The sequence below is a fragment of the Pleurodeles waltl genome, chromosome 3_1 (assembly GCF_031143425.1).
Source record: "Pleurodeles waltl isolate 20211129_DDA chromosome 3_1, aPleWal1.hap1.20221129, whole genome shotgun sequence".
NCBI lineage: Eukaryota > Metazoa > Chordata > Amphibia > Caudata > Salamandridae > Pleurodeles > Pleurodeles waltl.
In genome coordinates, this window is record NC_090440.1 from 105,218,636 (window position 1) to 105,244,680 (window position 26,045).

A 26,045-nucleotide genomic window follows, 5' to 3' on the forward strand; every position below is an offset into this window, starting at 1 on the left:
TCGGTTGATGCTGTCAAAGGCTGCTTTGAAGTCGATGAAGTAGAGATAGAGTGGGAGCTTGGTGGCCTTTGAGGAGTCCAGTATGAGCGATAGTGCCATAATGTTAGTGTCCATGCCTGAGATACTGATGAACCCTATTTGGTTTGGGGGGCTTATTGATTCTTGACCAGCCCAGTCGACCAGGTGTTCCAGGAGTGCATTGGTGTAGTACTTTGCTTTGTTGTCTATGAGTGCGATCAGGCAGTAGTTGCTGGGGTTCGACTTGTCACCGCCTTTGTGTATTGGGGAGATTATGGATCCACTCCAAGATTCTGGGATGGATAAAGAGGGGGCCCATGACTTCAGCCCACTTGGGTGGGTCCAGGTTGTAGATGGCTCTCGTCTTTCTCCCTCTGGCATTTAGCCATTGGATACCTGCACAGGAGATGGCTAGTTCACTGTTCACATTACTGGAGTTGCCAACGGCTGGGTTGTCAATTTTGGTTGGCCTACCTTGGCTGCTGATGGTGATGTGATCCTCTACGCCTTTGGTTTGCTGGAAGTGAAGTTTCAGAAAAGCTGCCCACTCCGCCTCCGATATGTCTGAGTCCGCGATTGGGCCTTGTTGGTTTTTCAGGGCATTTATAGTACTTCAGATTTTGCTGGCTTTCTTGCGTTTAATGTCCCAGATGAGTTTGGCCCAAAATGTCTTCGTGTGTAGCCTCCTGATTTCCCATGCTGCCTGTTTCAGCTTTCCTTTTGCTTGTTTCAATTTGATGAGATGGCATTCTTGGTCGGGAAATTGGAAGACCATCCAGAGAGTTTGATTAACTTTCCTCTTTAGCTGTTTCAGACTATGCAATGAGTAGGGCTTCTTTGTGGCTCTTTGTGGTTGGCGCCTGGTGACTGCAAAGTTTCTTGTGAATTGCTAGGAGTATGAAAGAATAAGAGCCTCCCATTTGTCTTTAGTTGACCCTTCCCTTCTTTGGGATGCTTTTAGGTGCTTGTCACCTTCCTCAGCCAGGGGAGCTAGGGAAGTAGCTGTTCATTTGATTCTGTTTATCTGGCACAGCTGCTCAGTGCAGGCAGGTGCCGTATAAGTCATGGTTAGGGTTGGTGTCGAAGTGAAAGCCACTTCCTGTGGGACGTGATCGCTTTCCGACCTTAGGCCTAGCTTTAAAAGAAGAGACTGTTTGCAGCAGATGGAAAGGAGACCCAGGTGAAGTGCATTGGAGAGTTCCATTTGTTCTGTGGAATGATAGGGAAGGGGGGATATCTTTGCTGAATATGCCATTTAGTGCTCTGAAGCTTAAGTGCTCAAGACAACCAGCTAAGGCTGTTCCTTATACGAAATGCATAAATAAATGTTCTTTGCACACCATAAGGTGCATGTGTCCACAATCTTTGTTGCAAAGAAGTGGGCAAATAAATAAATAACATTTTTTTTAAATACAAACATACATATATAAATTGCAATTTATTTATGTTATGTATGCTGTGATACATATATACAAGCATAAATATACATAATGCACAAATTGATATAAAAATAAATAAATGAGCATTTTTGAATATATATCTTCATATATTCAAAAAGTTTAATTTATGTATTTCATGAATGTGTGCATATCACATGAGGCTAAATATAAATTTAGGGGGATGGGGACGTGTTTCCCCTCTCTCAGCCACTGATGGGCCCAAGGGACCTATTTATCAGGGCCAAATGCACTAAAAAGGGGAAGAGGCCTCAACTGGGCCCGGGGGCGCCAACCCCGGAGCTATAACAATTAGACAAAGGTTAGGAGGCGCGGGCCCCACTCCCCACTGAATACCCACATTGGGACCCCCACACCATGAGCAATATAACACAGTGTCCAGGGAAACCGCTGGAACTCTGTGGTTCTTTGTCTGTGAGTGTATAGGCATAACCTCTCCCAGGCAAGAAACTCCACTTTGTTCCCACCCGACTGGAGCAATTGTAAAATGCAATTAAAAAATTCAATTGAAAAATGCTGCTTCCATTCAGGTGGTAGCAAAAGTGCTGGCGAAGCATTGTGTTAGCTGGAGAGGTGACTGGGGCTGCCGGGACACTCGGGGAACCTCACAGCCCCCCAAATGTACTGCTATGTGGGTACCCAGGTGGGCACCAGGACACCCACAGTAAATTATTTTTCAAAAGAGAAGTGAATAATAAATAAGTGGCAGGAGCTCACTGCTCCTCTGAAGGAGTGCCCCACAATGGGCGGCAAGGGCTTTATTGTTTATATTGTGTGGAGATTATTGGTGCCCCAGAATAGGGAAGAGCAACATTTCACCTTTTTTAAGTGTTTAATGTTGTCGGGGGCATCATTAGTAGTTAAACAAACGCTGTGTACATTGAGCTGTGGTTCGTGGTCTGCATTGGAAGATACGCTTCGGGAGCAGGCAACGCGCTTGTTGGGATGTTTGGGGTTTGCCAACCCACCACGGTAAACAGGACTGATATAAATATATATATATATATATATATATATATATATATATATATATATATATATATACCAGGCAGAGAATGTGCCCAAGGGCTGGCCTGTCTATCAATATGTATAGATATAGATATATATGCTTACCCTTTGATAAGCCCAAGAAGCTCACTTGTTAAAATTTCATGTTGCGGGAGGACATTTGTTGTGCAGCAGGCTGTACGCAGGGGGTTGGCTGCTCGTGAGGGGTTGGCCACAGGACCTGACTGTTTTGAGACGATTGGCTTCATGTATGGCAACAAGATGTCACTTTATGTTTAAAAAAAACCTAGGAATTCACTGAAAAAATTTGAAAATATCTGGGAAAAAAGTTAAAGTAAAAAAAAACACTGAAATTCACCAGTTATAGTTTTCTCTACTAGCTGTAACTCATGCCTTGAAGTAACTATAGCTCGCTCCCTCACCATGCACAACTAATTAGCCCCACATATTACATATTATATCACATGATTTATAACATCATTGACAATATTCCTGCAACATGTGAAATTACATTGATGACAAGACTGTGCATGCTTGGAGAGAGAGTGGAGTGCAAATATGCAAACACATCAGAACTGAGAGAAAGAACAGAAACAGAGTTTAAGTAAATGGTCAATAGGGGAAAATTGAAATCAATCAGCATGAATAAGATTATGAGAGGAACACACAATTCAGATCTTCATATACACTACAGCACGAGACAGTAAGAGATCAAATTCAAAGGAAGACATTATTTACTGATCAAGCATCTTATCAAAAAAGAGAGATGGTATGAGGTAGGGAAGAACGAAGTAGGATAGATTTAAATCCATCCAGCAGCAAAACCAAAGAGGAAAAGGTCAATGCTGCAGGGAGGGAAAAAGTTGAAAAAGTAGGTGGGGAAGCATAGGAAGGAAACACAGGCAGCAGAACAATAATATAACCAAACACATGGGCATGCCTCTTTGGAAAATTAGGTATGCGAAATATATAAGGAGTTAACATGATAAGCTCTCAATTATTAAACAGGCAGTGACATGGTGCACTCCTAGTTTGAAGTGTGGACTCCTGCTCAGGTAATGTATAAAATAAAGATTCATAATGAATCCTTTCCTTCCGCATGCAAGCATATGTTCTTGTGATCCGGATGCAGTCATTTGCTGCTGTGATCAGGGAGAAGAGCAATATAGTACAATAGCATACCGTACCCTACCCTCTGTCTGAATGGAGACGTATCCAAGGGGTTCTCTGGCCCCTTAGTGGTGGGTGCATGAACTGGTGTAATCAGTAGGCAGATGGGAAACATCCCAGCCTTGAAGACCCAGTCAGTGTTGCTTATGGTATTTTCACAACATGTGAACCTGTCAAGAGATGTTTTAACCATGGGCAAAGTTGCCTTGGCCCAGGGACCCAGCCTTTCAGGGGACCCCTGATAGAGCCAGCTCTGTTATGCAGAGTCTTGCCCTGATGACCTTGAATAATTCTTAAACAGATTGTTTAAAAAAAAAAACATTACACTTTAATTTATTTTTAATGTGGTTGATGTATGGGAGTCTAATACAGACATTTACAGAGAAACATATTTGTTTCTTAACACCACGCAAAGTCCACAAAAAACTTTCTTTTAGTTAAAAAACAGTCTTATAAATGAGAAATGGGAGGGTGTCACAGAGATTATTTGGAAAAATATTAGTGAGCTGATGGTGTATTATAATATTGAAAACACACATCACTGTCCCTAAATATTAGATGCAAACCCTTTTAGAATTTGGAGCAGTATGCCTGTGCACTTTCAGTGACCTGGCCAAAGGGGGAATGAAAGAACTAAAATTGGATTGTTGATGCAAAGCTGTTCGAACAGGGTCCCCCAAAATATATTTGTCCCTGGGCACCTGAAAGCCTTAGGATGTCCTTGCTCATCAAGTATATGTTTTTAGGCCCCTGAATTCTAATCTTCCATTTCTTTTCCCTATGCAAACATGAGAACACCAATTTTTCTGTCAGTATTCTGATGAATTTGAGATCTGCTTAGAGAAAAAGATATAAAATGCATGAGCTCAGGCTCATATTAAAATGTCCATTCTGTAGGTATTTTAGAAGAAAAAAATTAGGTGCACTGATGAGATTCATGGATAACGGCCCCATTCTTCTTTCGAGTTCAGTTCTATAACTGAGAACTGCACTAGTTGTCTATTTAGGGTCCAGTTACTGTTATGCGCATTTGGTTTTCGAGTTCATCATGCATGATGTGAAAGGCAACAGAATGTTCTGTAACTTCACAATCTCCTATGTTCCATAAACTGATTGGTTCGATATTCATATACTTCCGCTTCACAGAGCTGACAACTAGCAACAAATTGATGGTAAAGCCAAATACCTGACAAACAACACTCCGGAAACATTATTATAGCCCATAATTGTGCTGTCTGCTTGCAGAACAAACAGGGCATTCACATCTGATCTATCACTGTTATGATAAAGGGATGGAAGAGCAAAAAGGACTGGCATAAAATCATTTTTCTGAACATGACTGTCAAAAGAAGAAAACATGATCTTAAATTGTACTATTCATAACAGTAACAATCATATCCTGCGGTTGTTCCAGTGATATTATGCACAGGAGGCATAATTCAGTTATTCTTCACAAAGTACTGTTTTGCATAGAGTGCCATGTATGTGTGTTATAATTATCCATATCAGGATATAATGGAGCTTTGTGAAAATTGAACATACCATAAAATAAATTTAGTGTAAATTGAACAGCAAACATGTATAGAATATTTGGTAGACACATCTTTTTTTGTAAGTAAAAAGGCATACTTTGCATAGTATGTTAAAAAGGGATGTGAAACATCACTGATACTGCATATTGGCAAAGGTAAATGACAAATATTTAGTTGCGTTTCCTCATCAGTTTGGGACCCCCAAGGGGTTCTGTTTTTTTGACGTCTGCTGGGCCCCTGAAACACACTTCTTATGGCCACTCCTAGTAATGTTTTGGATACTTTGGTACCAAGCCAGAGGTCATTCTCTTTCCAAAGCTCTTGATGATCAGGAAACTCAAAATCAATCACGTGTTGGTGTAACTTATTAAAGCAGTGATTCAAAATAAACTCTTGCATAAACAGATTATACAGTCCATCATAGCAGTTTGTCGTGTGGCTCTTCACCCATCATTCCATTTCCTCTAATGACACATCAGCCAAATCTTTCCAAGACTGTCGTGAATGCTTTGGGGTGTCCCTAAACTCCAATCAATAGTTTTCAGGAGTGAAACCAGATTTAAGAATGAGGGCCTCCTTTATGAGTTCTAGACTAAATAGCGTGGTCCTCTCCTGGAAAGGGTTATGCTTCCACAAGCGTCCTTTTCATCCTTTTCATCTTTGCATCTGCAAGCAGCAAATGAACTATGTCATCTATCTATGTCATCCCAAACCATACAGCTAGACACAAGGCCTTTAGGAATATGTGGCAACAATCTGTGTCACACCCAACCACACAGCTAGAGAAAAGACATAGGAATATTCGGTGCCATAAATTACTCATCCTAGGGGTGTCATTGTTCCTACTACCATTCTCACTGGCCTTCAACTCCTCCAAGGCTATTTTATTCTTTTCTAGTTCAAGGCCTGCCACAGCCTGTTTTCCTCAGCAACCAGCTGCTCTGCTTTTCTTCAGTTTCAGTTCCTCAGAGCTGTCCTACTCTCCTTAACAGCCAGGGCAGCCACAGTCTTTTTCTTCTCAAAGGCCCAGTCTCCCCTTTTCTCCTTAGCAGTGAATGCATTTGCCACTGTTCTCTCCTCTCTTGACAGTGCAGCCTTTGTCTACTCTAAGCCAAGCGAGAACAATTTAAATTTCAAGATCGTCTCAGTCTTCCTCTTCTCCAGCTTCAGCCTCTTCCTAGCCCTTGAAGGTTTTCTGATACTCCCTTTCTTTCTTTGGAAATGTGCTTCATTGTCACCACAATAAGGCTAGTGAGGGCAGGTAGATCAACCTACATGTTGGCACATAAATTCAAGGTGCATAAATGAAAAAAACAAAACTATGTTCTCATAAAAAATGAATCCTCCCAAAATGAAAACACTATTTGTTTCTCTAAATATGGATTATGAGTTGAATGGTACCTACTGGACATAGCCCTACCCCTGCTGGAAGCCAATGTCATACAACAGGTTATTAACATAGAAATGAAGAATCATTATGTTATCTTATTATTTGATATGGTCGTATTATATAAAATACTGTACATGTTATTGTTCAATGTTATGAGTAGTTACTGTTAATGTTCTATATCGGAATATAGAACCTAGGATAGAGAGCCTGTACTTGGGGCATTCGCTGTTGGGATGAGTACTGTGCTGCTGAAAATAAAGATACCTACTGGATTTCACCCTCCTCTTGTATGATGATTTTGTCAAGTGGTGGCTATAGATAAGGCTTTAGAGCAATCTGATATATGGCTGAAATGGTTGCATGAAACTGAGAAAGTAAATAGGGATGATAGCAATGTTGTATGTGCAATGGGAAACATCAATTCCAATTCTCTAGTAAATGTGCCAGGAAGAAAGTATGATAAATATGATACATCTGTTGTGGAAGCACAAGTCGTATTGCATCTTCAGCTCATTGTCCTGCAATAGGTAAAGAATGCAAGAAATGTGGTAGTATAGGACATTTGCTCATGTGTGCACAGACTTAAATAAATGCAATAACAATATGAAGAGTAGGATGTTGAATCTAAGTAATGAGAGGTTTGTGAATAAAGGAAAATGTGAGTGTTAGTGCTATTGTAATGTGGAAAATTATAGTAGGAAAGGAGTAGTGCTGTCCTTAAAGAACAGTGATGAAGAGGAAGGTGGAGTCAAAGGTCCTCCAAAATGTAAAGTGAACATAATGTATAAGGAGCTGGAGTTTATGGCTGATTCAGGGTCTCCTTGGACAATTGCTATTCAGAAATACTTCATTCAGAAGTTTGAGAAAGTTTGGAATATGAAAGATTTAAAAGCATCTGATATTATAGCAGAAACAGTTGATGGTACAGTGATTGATATTTTGGGTTACGTTGAAGCTGACATAACATTTAAAGGGAGGTGTGTGACAATAAAACTACATGTTGCACCTAAAGCAGAGAATGTATTGGGTCAGAAGGACCAGTAGAAGTTTGGAATAATATTGAATCCTAGGAGCAGTGAGCCTGTGTTGGTAGTGGAGAACCGTGGGGGAAAAGAATGGATTGTGCTGCGATTTCCAGAGGTTTTTAATGAAAAGATTGAAAAACTGGAAGGATACACCAATAAAATCAAGGTTAAAGCAAATGATAAGCCAATTATACAAAAGGTCAGAAATGTGCCTATTCATGTGAGGGAAGAACTGAAACACATGCTGTTGGAGATAGTTAATGAAGGAGTGATGAAAGAGGTAGAATCAGCCAGATAATTCAATGAGGTTATGTGTGAATTTCCAAGTAGTGAATGTAAACATTGTGGAAGACTGTTACTCTTTGTCAAATAGAGTGTTCCAGTTCTAGAGAATATCCTTTGGATTAGCCTCTGCGGTGTCAGTGTTTCACAGGGCTATGTTCCACTTATTTAAGGACATGGAGAAATATGTCAATTTGTTTCATGATGAGGTACTGATATTTTAGAGAAATGAAAAGAAGCATATTAAGCACATTAAGAAAGTATGTGAAGTTTTGAAGAGAAGTGGTTTAACCTTAAAATAGAAGAAGTGTCATTTTTTTAAAAAGTCAGTGGAATACTTGGGGCACACTGTGTAAGGGGAATGCGTTGTACCAAAAAAATCATTAGTGGATGCAATCATCAAAGCTCCTGCTCCTGACAATCATAAAACAATTGTTGTCTTTTGCAGAGCTCTGTGAATATTGCAGCAAGTTCACTGAGAATTGTGCTACTAAGATGGAGCCACTCAGAGAATGTACCCAGAAAAATGTTGAGTATGTGGAGACGGATAAACAAAAATCTGCATTTGAAATGATTAAGACCTAAATTGCCAAATCACCCACATTAAAACCTTTCAGGACTGGGGTACAATGTGTTGTTACTGTAGAGGTTAGTATCTATGGGATTGGGGTAATGAGGCATGGAATGTTACATTTGCTTCTCAAACACTCTCAGACACTGAAAGAAGATATGCAGTTATTGAGAAGGAATTATTAGCATGTGTCTGGGCTATTGAACATTTGTGAAATTACATCTGGGGCTCACGTTTTGTGCTTAAGACGGACTATAAACTTTTGGTGGGAATTATTTTCCATGGTGGTGGTTGGAATGCCACAGCATATATTGCTAGACTGGTATCAAAATTACAAGAGTACTGTTTTACTATGGAATTTGTCCTTGGAAAAAATAAAGTGATGGCTGACTGCTTGTCATGTCTTCCTGAGCAGAATGTTGAAGATAATCAGGGAGAGGTTGAAATAGATGTGGTAGCTGTGGTGACAGCATACACTGCAGACAAGATTAAAGGTATATAGGAGAAAAAAATGTATGAAATTTGATGAAGGAGATTTGATGCTATAAGAGGATAAGAGATATATATTGGAAGGGTGACCTAATAAAATAGATGTGCCAGCAAAAATTGTCCCTTTCAGTAAAGTAGCTGATGAGTTGGAAGTGGAAGGTGATTTATTTTTTTTAAATGGAAAGTGTATTTCTCCTAAAGGCATGCAAGAAGTGATTCTAGGGTGGGCACATGAGGGACTTCCTCCAATGTCTTCTATAAAAACACATATAAGCACTTGTTTGTGTCTTGGGTTAGATAGCATGTTTGACAGAGTGGTGAGAGAGTGTGAGATTTGTGTAAATAGTGAGAAAATGCTCGAACCGGCACCAGCTCCCCTTCAGCATGTGCCTTGGGTAGATTTGCATGGCAAAAGTTAGGCTTTGACATATAAGTTCAATTTTATTATTTGCCTGTTGAAGCTCGCTATGCATGGGTCCTAGTGGAGTATCATTCAAAATGGCCGGAGGTAAAATTAGTGCCTCAGGTGATATCCATTGTCATCACTTAATTTTTCGAAGGTCTTCTTGCTAAAGAGGGATATCCTGAAATGTTGATATCTGACAATGGTGTCCAGTTGATGGTGAAGGAAATGCAAAGTTTTTTCAGATATAGTAATATTTAACGTTATCATAGGACTATATGAACCACAAGGTAATGGCAGGTTGAGGGATTTAATCCTGTTTCTAAAGAGAGTATTAGTTGGGCAACTGGGTGGTGGACACTGGCAAAATAAATTGAGAGAGAAACTATGGTGGTATTGTATCACTCCCCGTAGTACCATGGAGAATAGTCCTTTCAGACTGTTGAAGGGAAGACTGCCAGTGTCCAAACTGTGTCCTTGTTGGCTCAAAAAGCAACAAGGTAAAGATCTAGAGGAAGCTTGTGTGGAAGAGATAAATGAGAAGGTGAGGAGGAAACAAGAGAAGGTTAAGGAGGCTTACATGCGAAATGGAAAGTCAAAGTGCAATCATTTGTTTTAGGTGATTAGGTCAGAGTGCGTAAGCCAGGATTGGTAGTAAAGTATGGAATGCAAGGAGACTAGCTAGGTGCAATAAAGTGAGTAAACAAACTCATGACTGTGATTTTGAAGAATCCTTGGTGAGAATAAAGTCAGTCACCATAAATCGTTATCAGAGAGTCTGAGACAGTTTCTACCTCTGAAGAAAATATGGTGATACAGGTTTGTGTTGATAACTCTTATGTGACAAGAGATGATGAGTCCATAGCCTCACATGTGAAATGGGTGCTTGCATAAGATGCCGTCCAGCTAAGTATGAAACTTTGTATACTACTCTGCTCATAGTCAGACCTTTGTTTTACTTCATAGGGGGAAGATGTGTTATATCTAATTATTTTCTATGGTCCTATTATATAAAATACAGTGCATGTTAATTTGAAATGTTATGGAGTAGTTCCCATGGGAACGCCTAATCTGCATACATTATACCTGGCTTAGGTATAATCTGATTCAGAGCTTTACAAACTGCTGCATTGAGCCCAATGCGTCAGTTTGCAAATCTAGAGCAGTGTAAAGTACTGCTAGTGCCACTTATGCGTAAAAAAATAAATGAGACAACAGTGGCCCAAAGGCCTTCTAAATGAGTCCCTGAGTCCCTAGCCTTGCTGTACACAACACCCTCTACCCAGTAGATCCTGTCAGTTCTTCTAATATTCCCCTGTTTCTGGTATTCAGCCTCAAACTAAAGAGTTGGACACTCTTTTTGCGCCTGACTTCTCTATGCAATTCAGAAGGTTCTAGCAGGTCTAGCAGGTCCCCCTGGATAGGATCCTTCTCCCCTTTCGGCTCCACATTTACCCTTTATGGGCAAATTTATTCTGGACCTTAAGAAGTTTTGAAGTGTACCCCTTGTCCTTCCTCTTGACTTGTGGAACCTTGCCAATTTTTCCAAATTCCAGGACCCTCTGACTTCCCTGATGGACTGCTAGGGCTCTTGTGGCTACACATACCCACAAAGGCAGGCCCAATATTTCAGTTTCCCAACAGACACTCCACCGGCATGAAATGGCTCACAGCTACATTCTTAGGGCCAGTAACCTTTGCCGACTCAAAGGTAACCATGGACATGGGGTGGAATTTCACCTCATTGTCAGTATCCAGAATGATCTGTTCTGAGTTTACCAACCTGGCAGCCACTATAGTAGAAATTACCCCAGTGTCCTTTACATCCTCAACACAGGACCTGTTGTTGACAAGCCATTGCCTATGCTTCCTGATGCCAGGATGTAAGGTGACCAGGGCTTCAACTGCCACCCCACCCATGGAAGCTAAAATGGCTTTAGTGCAACTATTGTTTTGCCCGGGGCCTACTTTCATTCCTCCTCTAATAATTCCATGGAACTGGTAAGCTGTGGGCAGTTTTTTGGAACAAACATGTTCTTTCTTCTTGTGCCCAGACTTGTGGAAGTCCAGTCACCACCCAGCCTTAGTGGTATAAAGCAGTTTATTCCCGTGGTACCTACATCACTTAGATGAAGGGAAAGTATGGAACTTCCTCACATCAGAGAAAACTTTAATGTGCCTTGTGAAACCTCTTTGTTTTTATCCCTATTGACCCCTGCTTTCCTTGTAGAGGGGCTGAGTCCCTTTCTTGACTCCATCTCCTGGGGCTTTTTAGACACCACAATTCACATTCAGACATCATCTGTCTTACGAAGTTGCCTTGGTGAGACAGTTTGGAAGCCACTAGACGCAGGTGTATCTCTGAATTACAGTTGTTCTTTAATAGATAAAATATACAGCCAGTCATAAGTATGCCCTTTAATGCTCTTCTCTGAGAGATCTACAAAATCAATCTCTTATTCCTGTGATTCTTTGTGTATGTCCCAGAACGTCATCCAGTACTCATCAGGCGTAAGATCAAACTTCTGTACCAGTGATTCTTTCATGTATGTGTAGAAGTCAGATACCTCCTCAGATACTTCCTTTTCTAGAGTCAGGAATGTATCCCTCACCAGTGTAGGTATCAACTCAAATGGTAAGGATCCCAAGTGCCTCTTGTCTATCATTTGCATACTTATTGACATTTCACAGGAGGCAACCCATTTATTAAGTCATTCCACATCACGAAGCTAGGGGCAAAGGGCAAGTGAGGGGTGTGTGACCCCACCCCGTAGCTCTGATGGGGTCAAACGTCATCTGGACACACCTGACATTGCAGCTTCTTCAATTTCATCCTTAAAAGTGATCTGTGCTTGATGGGTTTCCTTTCAGGCCCTAAGGGCCCTCTCATGAAACAACCCTTCTTACATCTTCATCTTTTTCTTCCTTTCCCTGCGGAGGGCCTTCACAACAGTAAGACTGGCCGAGTTGTCAGATTCACCTCCGTTTTCTCTTAGATCTAAAGTGAAAACAGTTGGAATTAAAATTTAAATTAGAACAATGAAAAATGGCCCATTTAAAGATCTGATGCAAATTAAAAGTTACACTTAATTTTAGCTGTCAGTTAAATTTAAGATTAGATTTTAAATTTTAAACTTGATAGCTAAGTTGTACAGCTACACACAATGGCCCTCATTACAGTCCTGGCAGTAAATCCCGTTTACCGCCGTGCCGACGGCCGCCAACATACCGTGACCGCAGCGGAAATCCACTACGGGTATTATGACCCACACTAAGAAATCTGCCACAATACAGACATCCACACAAGTCCGCCACACCAAAGGTCAGTGATAAACTTGCGATAGCAAAACCCACACCGTCACGCCAACAGGAATACGCCACAGTATCACGACCCACGAATCAACGAGGTGGTCTTTCAACCGCAGTAAACCATTGGCGGTACACACCACCGCGCTCAAAATACACACACACTTACAGAACACAACCACATTGGACAATTCAAAATACACACACCTAACACACATACACACCCACATACTCACACCACTATAAAACACACACCCACATTACCCACAACCCCTTACATGCAACAATTTTGAAGAAGCAGAGAGAGAGAAAAGCAAAGACCACACCATCATTCAGAGGCACAGAACACCATCACAAATACACCTTCCACGCACCTCACATCACACACCCCAACACATCATCCCAGACATCACATCACACATCACTCACACCATATCATGGCATCTCAAAGACCCCAGGTTTTCTCAGGAGGAGCTCAGGGTGATGGTGGAGGAAATCATCCGGGTAGAGCCACAGCTATTCGGATCACAGGTGCAGCAGACCTCCATTGCAAGGAAGATGGAGCAATAGCGGAGAATTGTGGACTGGGTCAGTGCAGTGGGACAGCATCCAAAACAAGGGATGACATCAGGAAGAGGTGGAACGACCTACGGGGGAAGGTACATTCCGTTGTTTCAAGACACCAGTTAACCGTACAGAAGACTGGAAGTGGACCCCCACCTCCTCCCCCATAACTAACAACATGGGAGGAGCAAGTCTTGATAATAATGCATCCTGAGGGCCTCGCAGGAGAAGCAGGACTGGACTCTTGTAAGTCAAATCTTTACTACTATATCCCCCACCCTACCTGCATGCTATCACATACTTCCCACCCTCACCCTCACTCCCATGACTCCACCACCTCCCACACACCCCAACATCACAACATACCACTCCCACAACCAAGCCCTGCATGCAACAACAATGCATGGGCACCCATCACAGACATGCATGGACACTCATCACTAAAGCATGTCCAATAGAGAGACTCACCCAGGCCACAAAATCACCACTCACACAAGGGCCAATGCGATAGTGCATGCCCATTAATACATACAGGGAAACACACCCATTGCACAGGATGGCACACACAGATACAATAACACGGCATTTGCATCCCAACAGGACCCCTACCCAACGTCACCAGAGAGGAGGTGCCACCAACATCCAGTCCCCCCCCCCAGAAGAGGCCCACAGTGATGACAGCAGCTCTGCACGCCTGGATCACGATGACCAACCTGGCCCATCAGGGACCTCTGGACAGTTGGTTCCCCTGCCACAGTCCCAAACCACCACAGAACCTCCCCCCTCAGGAAACACCACCACAGCACTCACGCAGTGGGCCCATGCCACTGTCCCCAGAACACGCCAATCAGCAGTGTGTCCACCACTACAGGGACCTCAGGCAACCCCACTAACCCAGGACAATCAGGGACCTGGGGTCAATGGCAGTGGGCACACGGACAGAGGCACAGGACAACAGGGAAGCTGGGAGGACTGCTGTGCGACAGGGGGAGGACAGGCCCAGGGAACCGACCCTCCACGAGGTACTCTCAAACATCATGGGAGCATACTACCATTCCCAGGAGACCATGGGCACGGTACTGGCCAAGTTTCAGGAGACCCAGCGGCTGCAGGCGGGACAATACATGGGGATCAGGGAGGACCTCACTAACATCTACAGCCTCCTGGTCATCATAGCAGGAGTGCTGGCTGACATAGGCAAGACCATGAGGGAGGCAGTGGCACAACAAAGGGCTCCTTGCACTAGCAAAATCGAGGAACAGCCCTCCACCTTCGCCGGCGCTAGTGGACAGGAGGCCCTGCCACCGAAACAACAGGCCACCAGCACCCCACCCCCTGCAGAAGGAGAACCGCCCCACAAACGGTCCCTGCGATCCAGGCAGAAGACAGAGAACATCGCTAAGACCCCCACCAGGAAATAAGACTCTCCTGATTGTCACCCTTCTGTCCCTCTATGTCATCCTGTCCAAACTGAACTGCCATTAGTCCCCTTCCTACGCCCCACTGGACAATGCACTTGTGATACCAAGAGACTGGACTCTATCCTGGACATTTCTCCACCATTACCCCAGCCCCTTGCACATACCCCAATACTCATTAGCCCCTAAATAAACACCCTTTAAGCACAAACCAATCTGGAGTCAGTCTGATCTTTCACACATGTATAATGACAACATTAGTAACAAATAGCAATGTAGATGTTCATTTAGTCATACCAATGTATGACAATTGTTGGGCAGCAGTACATTTAGCAGAAGGCAGAATGTGTTACCCAGATCTGAAAAATGGAAATCCAAATTGAACTGTCAGTGTCCATAGAAAGAGGTTAAGAGGCTGACTTATACAATGCCCTACAGTATTCTGAAATGTGAGGAGTTACAGTCTCTTACCTGTGTGTCACTGCATGATGATGTTCGTTCGGTTGTCAATATCTTCTTCCTCGTCTCCTCTTCCTCACTGCCCAAAGGCTCCACCGCTGCCACAAGACCATCACCTGGTTCATCCTCCTGCAGAAAAGGCACCTGGCGTCGCAATGCCAGGTTGTGCAACATGCAGCATGCCACGATTATCTGGCACACCTTCTTGGGTGAGTAGTATAGGGAGACACCTTTTAGATGGAGGCACCAGAATCTAGCCTTCAGGAGGCTGAACGTCCTCTCAATAATACGCCTAGTTCACCTATGTGCCTCATTGTAGCGGTCCTCTGCCCTTGTCCTGGCAATCCTCACTGGGGTCAGTAGCCATGAGAGGTTGGGGTAACCAGAGTCACCTGCAAATGTTGAGGGATACCTGTTAGACACACACTAACCCTTAGGGACAACATCATACCCAGACACCTACTCATACTGTGTGGGGATCTTGGCTTCACCTATTAGCCACACCTGGTGCCTCTGGAGTTGGCCCATCACATAAGGTATACTGCTATTCCTCAAAATGTAGGCGTCATGCACAGAGCCAGGATACTTGGCATTCACATGGGAGATGTACTGGTCCGCCAAACACGTCATCTGCACATTCATCGAATGGTAGCTTTTTCTATTTCTATACACTTGTTCATTTCTGCGGGTGGGGGGGACAAAGGCTACATGTGCACCATCATTGGCACCAATGATGTTGGGGATATGTCCCAGGGCATAAAAGTCAGCCTTCACTGTGGACAAATCCTCCACATGTGGAAACATGATGTAGCTGCGCATGTGTTTTAGCAGGGCAGACAACACTCTGGTCAACATGTTAGAAAACATTTGCTGAGACATCCCTGATGCCATGGCCACTGTTGTTTGAAAGGAGCCACTTGCCAGGAAATGGAGCACTGAAGGACCTGAACTAGAGGGGGGATTCCTGTGGGATGGTGGATAGATGACATCAGGTCTGGCTCCAATTGGGCACACAGGTCTTGGATTGTGCCACGATCAAGTCTGTAGGTGATTATGATGTGTCTGTCTTCCATTGTCAACATGTCCACCAGGGGTCTGTACACCGGAGGATGCCGCCATCTCATCATCTGCCCCAGCGGTTGTGGCCTATGGAGTAGAACGGTGAGCAGAGGGTCATGTACCACATAGGTTGCACAAGTTTGTCTGCAGTAATGTTAGTAAATCCGTGCATGACGTAGTTAGTCCGTATATGTGCCAAAATGTGCTGTGATGTAGTTAGGTGCCATGGCATGTGCCCCCCTGAAATGGCGGCTGCCTAACTTGTGAGGAGGGACAAGGGGAAATGAGGTAACTGCGCTGGCGTTGTGCTGTATCGCGGTAGGCGGTCAAAGACCGCCGCGTAATTCAGCATTGGTTATCATTCGGCCCTATGGGTTCCAGGAGCCAATGGCGATGTACGCCAGCAGCGACGGTACGCGCGGACGTGACCGTCATTTTCTATCTGTTCACTCACTTGATACCTGACCTTCAAAGGAGAGGACCTAAACTGCAAGTGCTGCTGTGACCTGTGTCTGGAGGCGACAATGGCTCGAGTGTCTGGGGAAAGGGCCCCTGCCTTCATCGTGGAGGAGTTGGACAAACTGGTGGATGAGGTTCTCCCCCAGTACACACTATTCTACGGTCCTCCAGACAAACAGGTAAGTTCACTGTGAGCATGATGCGTGTGCAATGCCTGTTTGGAGTGGTGTGGATGGAAGATACATCTTGGGGGGGCTGAGGGCTGCATGTGAGGATGGTCAGTGTATGTGCGTCAGGGCATGGTTGGGAACTGGTGGGCAATGAGTCTGACGGTCCGGACGGGCGAGTAATGTCCTTTCCTCCTGTACCATTCCTCTAGGGCAGCACCCACTAGAAGAAGGGTATTTGGCGTGCCATCACCAAGGAAGTGCGGACCCTGGGTGTCTATCATAGACGGAGCACCCACTGCTGCAAGAGATGGGAGGACCTGTGCTGCTGGAGCAAAAAGACGGCGGAGGCCCAGCTGGGGCTGGCCTCACAACATGGAAGGGGTGCCCATTGCACCATGACACTGATGTTCCACATCCTGGTGGTGGCCTATCCGGAGTTGGATGAGCGACTTGAGGGCATCACAGCAGCCACAAGGGGGTGAGTACAGTGTCATAAAGCTGACTCTGCACATTTTAGGAAGTATCTGGGTGGGGGATGTGGGTTGTGGGTGCCCCTAGGCCAGGGCGAACATGGCAGTGTAGGTCCCTTGTTGGGCAGGCTCTGAGGCACTCCAAACCCAATAGTGTTAGTGGCCATCTACTACTGGGCAGGCTCCTGTGTGTTTCAGATGTGCAGCTAATGGCGTTAGGCATTGTACCCCATGGGCTGGTGACTTTCCTACTAACTGGTAGTGCATAGCCTAGTGCATAGAGCTGCTCCCTGTGTGTTGTGTCCGCCGACGGTAGTGGTGTTGCCTGCATTGACCATGTGTGTTCTCTGTTTTTCCCCCCTTCTTGTTTTGTCACCCTGTCCTTGTGTGCATTAGCATCACCTGGCGGAGGAACAGAGGCACCGGCGACGGAGGGAGCTGCATCCCACAGGGCTCAGGAGGGTGAATCCACGAAGGGTGAAGGCACCAGTGGGACGGATGGCGAGGGGAGCTCCACGATGGGGACATGGGGGGATACCAGCGACATTGACTCCTTCTCTGATGGATGCTCACTGGTGGTGACGGACACCTCTGTGCACACCCCAACAACAGGTACAGCTGCCACCCCCCCACCACCACCCCCTTCCAGCAGCCCCTCAGAGAGTTTCCTGTTCCCCCTCACCCAGGAGGGTGGGCATCTCCTTCGCCTCAGGCACCTCAAGCCCTCCCCCAGTCAGCCCTGCTGCCCTCAGTGAGGAGGCTATTGACCTCCTGAGATCCCTCACTGTTGGGCAGTCAACCATTCTGAATGCCATCCAGGGTGTCGAGAGGCATTTGCAACAACCAAATGCATACCTGGAGGGCATTCATTCTGGCGTGGCGGCGCAACAGAGAGCATTTCAGGCTCTGGCCTCAGCACTAATGGCAGCCATTGTCCCTGTGTCCAGCCTCACCCCTTCAACTTCCACTACCCAGTCCCAATCCCCTCTACCTCAGCCTATCCCAAGCACACCATCAGACCAGCATGCACACACATCAACACACAAAAGTGGCTCGGGAAAACATAAGCACCAACATCCCACAGGCACTCAAACAAGTACCATACCCATGCACACATACCAACATCCACTTCCTCCACTGTGTCCCCCTCCTCCACGTCCTCCACCTCCCTCCCTGTCTCATCTCCACTCACACCTGCATTCACTACATCATCAGCCACTGCCTCCATCACCAGCACGCCCATCACAACACATCGCTCAAGTGTAATCACCACCCCCACTACCATTCACACGTCACCTGTGTCCTCTCCCAGTGTGTCTGTGAGCCCTCCTCCCAAAGTACACAAATGCAGGCACACACCCACTCAACAGCCATCCACCTCACAACAGCCTCCAGCCCATGCACCTTCACTCAAACTCAGCAGACGTACACCTCCTACAACCACTACCTCTTCCTCCACTCCCACACCCCCTCCATCTTCCCGTCCCAGTGTGTCTAAAAAACTTTTCCTAGCTAACATTAACCTCTTTCCTACACCTTCCCCCACCCGTCCTTCCCCTAGGGACAGGATGTCTAGATCAGATCCCAGCCCAGCACCTCAGCCACCAAATCTGCTGTGGTCCCTGCTAGTCCGGTACGATCAGAGCTGCCAGTATGCCACCGACAGATATGAAGGACCACCCTATTCCGCCACCTGCAAAGGTCAAAAAGGGTCTGGCTTCCAGCAGGGGAAAGTCACACCACCCACCCACCAAGGCCTCGCCCAAACACAGAGAGGACAGTGCCAAGGTCCCTGCAGCGATTGCCAAGGGCCATAAGCCAAAGGGAAAGTCACCTCAGGGCAAGATGTCTCCTAGTGAGGGGCTGGTGACCATCATATCATCAGGGATGGAAGCCACCTGCACCACAGTCACTACTGCCGCAACAACCGCCACCTGCACCGTCACCTGCACCGCCGCTGCCACAACGTCAGGCTGCAGCATCCTCCCCAAGGATCAGCCATCCGAGGCTGCCAGAGACGGTATGGTGTCTCCATCCACCACAACAGACACTTGCACCATGGCCAGCACTGGCAGCATCTCCACCGCAGCCACAGCCACCTGCACCACCATCAGCACCGCCACGTGCACAGCTGATACCACTCTGTCGGACGTCAGCACCATCCCCATTGGGCAGCCATCAGAGTCTGCAGGTGACGTCCTGGACCCTGGACACGCCCCTTGAGACACCACCTCCAGCACTGACACGAACGAGCAGTTGGCAGCCTAAGTCGCTGCAGGATGGAGTGTGGTTCTGCCTCCATGGAGTATCATGCTACCTGTTCCAGGTACATCGCGTGGCTAAGACACCCAGGTGAGAGGATGTCAACTGCCACACTCGAGGTGCAGCATCACTGGGCACAAAGCCCCCTCCAGAACCAGTGGAGAAATGCATCCCCTCCCCCAATCCTTGGCAGGATGAAGCACTCTGGGCACAAAGCCCCTTCCAGAACCAGTGGAGAAATGCATCCCCTCCCCCAATCCTTGGAAGGATGAAGCACTCTGTGCACAAAGCCCCCTCCAGAACCAGTGGAGAAATGCATCCACTCCCCCAATGTTGGCAGGATGAAGAACTCTGGGCGCAAATCCCCCTCCAGAACCAGTGGAGAAATGCATCCACTCCCCCAATCCTTGGCAGGATGAAGCACTCTGGGTGCAAAGCCACCCCCAGAACCAGTGTAGAAATGCATCCACTCCCCAATCCTTGGCAGGATGAGGCACTCTGGGTGCAAAGCCCCCTCCAGAACCAGTGGAGAAATGCATCCACTCACCCAATCATTGGCAGGATGATGCACACTGGGCACAAAGCCCCCTCCAAAGCATGTGGGCAACCCACCCACTTGAGAGACTTGAGAGACTGTGGCTTTGCACTCCCCAGGACCAGGCAGTGGGCAAACCACCCACTTGAGAGACTTGGGAGACAGTGGCATTGCACTCCCCAGGACCAGGCAGTGGGCAAACCACCCACTTGAGAGACTTGAGAGACTGTGGCTTTGCACTCCCCAGGACCAAGCAGTGGGCAAACCACCCACTTGAGAGACTTGAGAAACTGTGGATTTGCACTCCCCAGGACCAAGCAGTGGGCATGGAGCCCCCTCGAGGAGCAGTGGCGTCGTACCATCATCCGACTGAGGTGCACCACCTCCCCTTCCCCCTGAGGTGCCTGTTTTTTTCTGACCTGATGCCCCTGCAGTTTTCTCTCTGTTTTGGGACCACTGGTCCATGGACATTTACATGGGACAGTGTACGGACTTGTGTACTTGATGTAAATATTTGTGTATACTGATTATTTGCTTTTCTCTTGATCTATCTGATTGTTCCAATATAACACTAGTTAAACTCATTTCGTTTTATCCTTGCGTTCTTCCAGGGGGTGACGGAGTGTATCTGTGATGTTGTTGGATATGTGTGTGTGTATGTTGTTGTGGGTGGGGGGTGGGGGTGTTGCGTGCCGCATGTGTGTGTCACTCTCTTTTCCCTCCTCCCCTCCCCTGTGTGCTAGGTGCAGTACTCACCGTCGTCGCCGCCGCCTTCTTTCTACTTCGTGGTGTATTAGTAGATACACCAACATGGGTAGGATCTGCAATTCAGGCTCCATGGCATCCTGGTTCTTTGTGGTATGTCGAGAGGTGAGTGATTCCCCTTCGTTGTTCAGTTTTCACTGTGCTTTTGATGGCGTTGTTACCGCCCCAGAAAAGCTGGCAGATTGGTGCCTTGTAGTAGTGTGGGCGGTACATTGTCTTCCGCCTGTCTGTTGGTGGTTACCACCGCAGTATTTGTTGCTACCACCGTGGCGGTCAGAGTGTTAAAGTGGCTGTCTGTGTCGGCGGTTTCTGCCATGGTCGTGATCCAGTTTTTTTAACCGCCGGCCTGTTGGCAGTATTACCGCCACTTTCACACCGACCGCCAGGGTTGTAATGAGGGCCAATATCTGGATCCCCCACTAAACACCAATGCAAGAAAGTGGTCTGTTAGTTCAGGCGGATTTGCATCAACCACAAGTAATAAAGTAATTTGTTTGTTAGGTCTAATCTAAGGTTTCAGTAATTTAAACCTGAGTTCAACCTCTGGCTGCTTCGTCACAAAGCAGAACAAAACAACACCAAAATAACAAAAATGCAATAAGGAGAACAGGATATGTAATTTTTTAAACATATCTTCAATAAGTGCAAAGTGCCAACAGAACTCAATGTTCACATCATACTGAGATCAAGGCATGATATCAGGCCGACCACAATGGAGCTTTGTTCAGAAATACCAAATAGACTGGTCCTGCTGAGTCTGGAGGTAGAAAAACTTTGAAAAGTTTTCAAAGTTCTAATCCAAACAACACTTCATCTTTTCTTTTGAAGCAAAAGTCGCCTCCTCAGGGGACAATTCTGAAATACTAGCCACTCCAAAAGAACTGGCAGTCTTTCAGGGAAATAAATTGTATTGTATTGTATTGTAATCGTATTTATATAGCGCTTACTACCCCTGACGAGGCGTCGAAGCGCTTTTCGATGAGTAGCACGCTACTCCGGAACCCAACAAGAATTAGTGATGGATTAGTATCATTTAATAATGAGTACAGTTTTAGTATTATTATGAGTTAATTTGAGCCGCGGATATGAGAGTTTGTTAGTTAGATTGACTGGAGTAATGGAGGGGTGGAGGAGGAAAGAAATCCATAAGTGTTAATTGGGAGAATATCCTTAATTTACTCAATCCAAAGGCTTGGGATGAATAAAGGGGGGCGGAGGTGGGAAGAGTATGTGGAAGGGTTAGGGAGAGCATAGTAGCAGGGTGAGATGAATGCAGGAGAATTTAGTAGGGTTGTGTGGGAGGTCACAGAGGTAGAGTGAGGTTTGGTGAGTTAGATTTGGAGGTGGAGGGAAGAGCTTAGGCAGAGATATTTAGGAGATGAAAGTGGTCGAAGGGATTTGGGATGAGACAGAGTGAGAATGAAGGATAGTTTGATAGAGACATGACATAAGAGTGATGAAAAATGAGAGCAGAAATTCATAGATATCTAGTATAATAACCCAAAAAAAAAAAAAAAAAAAAAAACAGGAGCCATGCAATGATCCACAAACATGCCAAGCACAGAAACAACATATACATACACATATATATTTATACACACACACACATGAATACACACACGTATGCACATACAATACATAATTAGAATCATGGGTAAAAAATACTTAGTCAGACAGGTTTAAAAAGAGTGTGTGTGTATTTTATTGTTATGACAGTAGCAATACATATTTTCCAAAGAAACTATAAATAAATAGAAATATACATATAATCTGAAAATATATTTATCCACATAGGCATATGCAGTTCATAGTTGTTTGAAAAAGGTGGTTATGAAGGAAAGAGCCAACTCTTGAGTAGTTTTCTGAAAACAAGAAAGTTATCTGTGGCTCTTATAGTTGGGGGTAATGAATTCCATAGTTTGGCTGCTTGGACGGAGAAGGATGTACCACCTACAGTCTTTTTCTTGTATGGTGGTGTTCTAAGGCGGGGTGCCAGTCTTGAGCGGAGGGTTCTTTGTTGGATGTATTTGGTAATTTTCTTTCTGATAAAAAGCGGTCCTGTTCCATGTATAGCTTTGTGGGTGATACAAAGCAGTTTGAAAGTGCATCTTCTGGCAACGGGTAACCAGTGTAGTGCTCTCAAGGCAGGGGAGATGTGGGCTTGTGGCTTTATACGTAGTAGTAGCCTGGCTGCGGAATTCTGGATACGTTGTAGTTTTTTCATAACAGATAGAGATGATCCATGGTAGAGGCTATTGGCATAATCCAGTTTGGATAATACAAGCGAGATAGTAGCTTGCACCTTGTGTGGAAATCCGAGGTGGGGGAAGATGCGTCGTAAAGTCTTTAAGGTGATGAAGCTTGTGCGTGCTAATTTGTCTACTTGGGCATTCATAGTTAGCTTGGAATCCATGGTGATTCCTAGGTTTTTCACTTCCTTGGATAATTGAGGAGGTGGTCCGAGATCTTCAGGCCAGACACACAGAGGGTCATAATTTTTCCAGTCACCACATATGAGTATTTCTGTTTTGGTGGTATTTAGTTTGAGATGGCTCCAGGTCATCCACTGATCAACGGCTCTGAGGCAACTGAAGATTTGTGAGTTTTCAATGTTTTTGGGGTCTTCTAATTGAAGTAGTATTTGTATGTCATCTGCATAGTTGTAGCATGTGAGATGGAAATCATTGATCAGTTCTGGTAAAGATATCATGTAGATGTTAAAAAGCAAAGGTAAGATGATTGACCCTTGGGGGACCCCTGTTTTTGTGAGGTAGGGTTCGGACGAGAAGGGGGGCGAGTGGATGATATTCGCTCTTTTTTGGAGATAGGAAGTAATCCAGTCGAGAGCAATCCCTTGTATGCCGGCTTCGTGGAGTCTTTGAGTTAGGGTGTCATGGTCAACCGTATCAAAGGCAGCTGAGAGGTCCAAGAGAAGTAGTGCAGCAACTCCATTTCGGTCGACTGTGTTTTTAAGATCGTCCCAGATTGCCATGAGTGCCGATTCAGTGCTTCTTCCTGGGCGGAATACAGTTTGGAAGTCTGAAAGTATAGAATTGTCTTCAATGAATTGTGACATCTGGGCGAATGCTGCTCTTTCTATCAATTTGCCCAGGAAAGGTCCATTTGTGATAGGTCTGTAGTTGTTGGGGTCTTGCGAGTCTAGGTTTGTTTTCTTTAATAATGGTCGTATGTATGCCTTTTTCAGGTCTGTAGGAAAAGTTCCTGAAGTTAAAGAGTTGTTGATGATTCTTCTTACAGGTGTGGCAGCAGAAGTAGATAGTAGGATGTTCTTGAAGATTTGTGGTGGGCAAGGGTCAGAAGGGCAACCAGAAGGTCTGCTTGCTTTGACCAAATCCATAAATTCATCCTGGGATATTTGTTTGAAAGACTGTAGAGGTTGGGATGGTTTATTCTTAAAGGGTATTTTAGTAAAGGGGTTGGTGCTGATGGTTTTCTTCTGTTTTAAATAGGAGTCCAATGTGTCTGCCTTGGTTGTGTAGTGAGTTGCCAATTTGTTTGTGAAATCTTGAGTGGTGGGATGACTTCCTTCCATGCATGTGGGCTTTCGAAATTCATTGAGAATTTTATAAAATTCCTTGGTTGTAGATTGAGCATTTAGAATTCGGTCTGAGTAGTATCTTTTTTTAGCTTTTTTGATTGATGATTTGTATATCCTGTTAAGTTTGTGTAGCTGCAGTTTGTCTTGACTGTTGTTTGTTTTGAGCCAGGTCCGCTGCAACTTTCCGATTTGTTGCTTTATCTTTTTAAGTTCTGTGTTTCTCCAAGGTGTTGGTTTTCTTTTGTCATGTTTAGTTTTTCTGAGTGGTATTAGGACATCAAAAGCTTCCTGTAGCCACTCATAAAGTTTTGGTACAGAATTGATTGTATCTAGATCTGTGTTTGCTGTTAGTTGTGTTTCTAAGTGATCCAAATTGAGTTTGCTCCATGGTCGATAGGTGTATGTATGTAAGTGGTTGTGGGGTGTGTTGATTTGTGGAGTTGTCTGCCGGAAAGTTATCAGATGGTGGTCTGACCAGGTGGTTGGTGTGATGCTATGAATAGTAACGAGTTCAGGCTTAGCAAAAATGACATCTAGGATGTGACCAGCGATGTGTGTGGGATTGTGTACAATCTGATGTAGGTTCAATGCAAGTAGGCCAGTGGTGATAACTTTTGGATGGGGCATATTGGGTTTGTCAAACCAAATGTTTATATCCCCAAGAATGCATAGATTGGAGTATAGTGTAATAAGGTTTGAAACTGTGTCAAGAAAAGCATCAGGGAAAGTGGAGTTGTTAGGTGGAGGTCTGTAAAGGAGGAGAAAGTTACAGGAGGAAGTTGGAGTAGGGTGGCATCTGGTAAGGAGGGCTTCACAACCTTGTATGGAGATGTTGTCTGTTTTACTGAGGTTTATTGCCTGTTTGAATATAATAGCTAGTCCACCTCCTCTCTTGCCTATACGGTTTTGTGTGATGGTTTGATAGCCCGGAGGAAGGGCTTCGTGCAACACTGGTGCCATGTCATCTCCCAACCAGGATTCCGTAATGAATAGTATGTCAGGTTGTGTGTCTGTGAGCAGGTCGTAGATGTGGTGCTTGTTTTTTGAGAGTGATCGAGCATTTATGAGCTGGCAGTTTAGATAGGGTGTGTTAGTGGTAGTGTTGTTTTGTTTAGTAGAAGGGTAAGTAGTATAATGTGAGCTTGAAGCAGGAGTGTTGCTAGTTGTGATAACTGTTTGAGGCTCACAATAGTCTTGCTTTTCAACATAGTGTTCCTCTTCCAGCAGGTTAAGGAGGCATTTTGTTGGGTCTGTGTGTGTGGGTGGTGAACTTGGTGGCTGAGAGAGCCATGAGGATTGTAGTATTTTTTGTAGGGTAGTTTTATTATGTAACAAACAAGGGGATGCGAGGTTGCTATGAGTGGCATGTTTTTTATTTTGTTTGCGTTTGTTTAGTGTGGATGGAGTATGGGTTAGGGGTGGTGGAGGAGCATGTGGATCATGATGTAAGGCCCTAAATTGTGCAATGGAGGAGAGGCGAGTGAATGAAGGTTGCTGGGATGGGGTGCTTGTGGTAGGTGTTTGTGAAGAGTGGGGGGGTAGGGGTGGAGATAGGATGGAATTTGTATCCTTTGTGTAGTCCTGGGGGTGGGAGTGGGTATGATGATGAGTGTAATGTAAGTTTGTGTTGCTTTGATGTGCTGATGTTTGTGGTTGGTATTGTTTTTGTGGAAG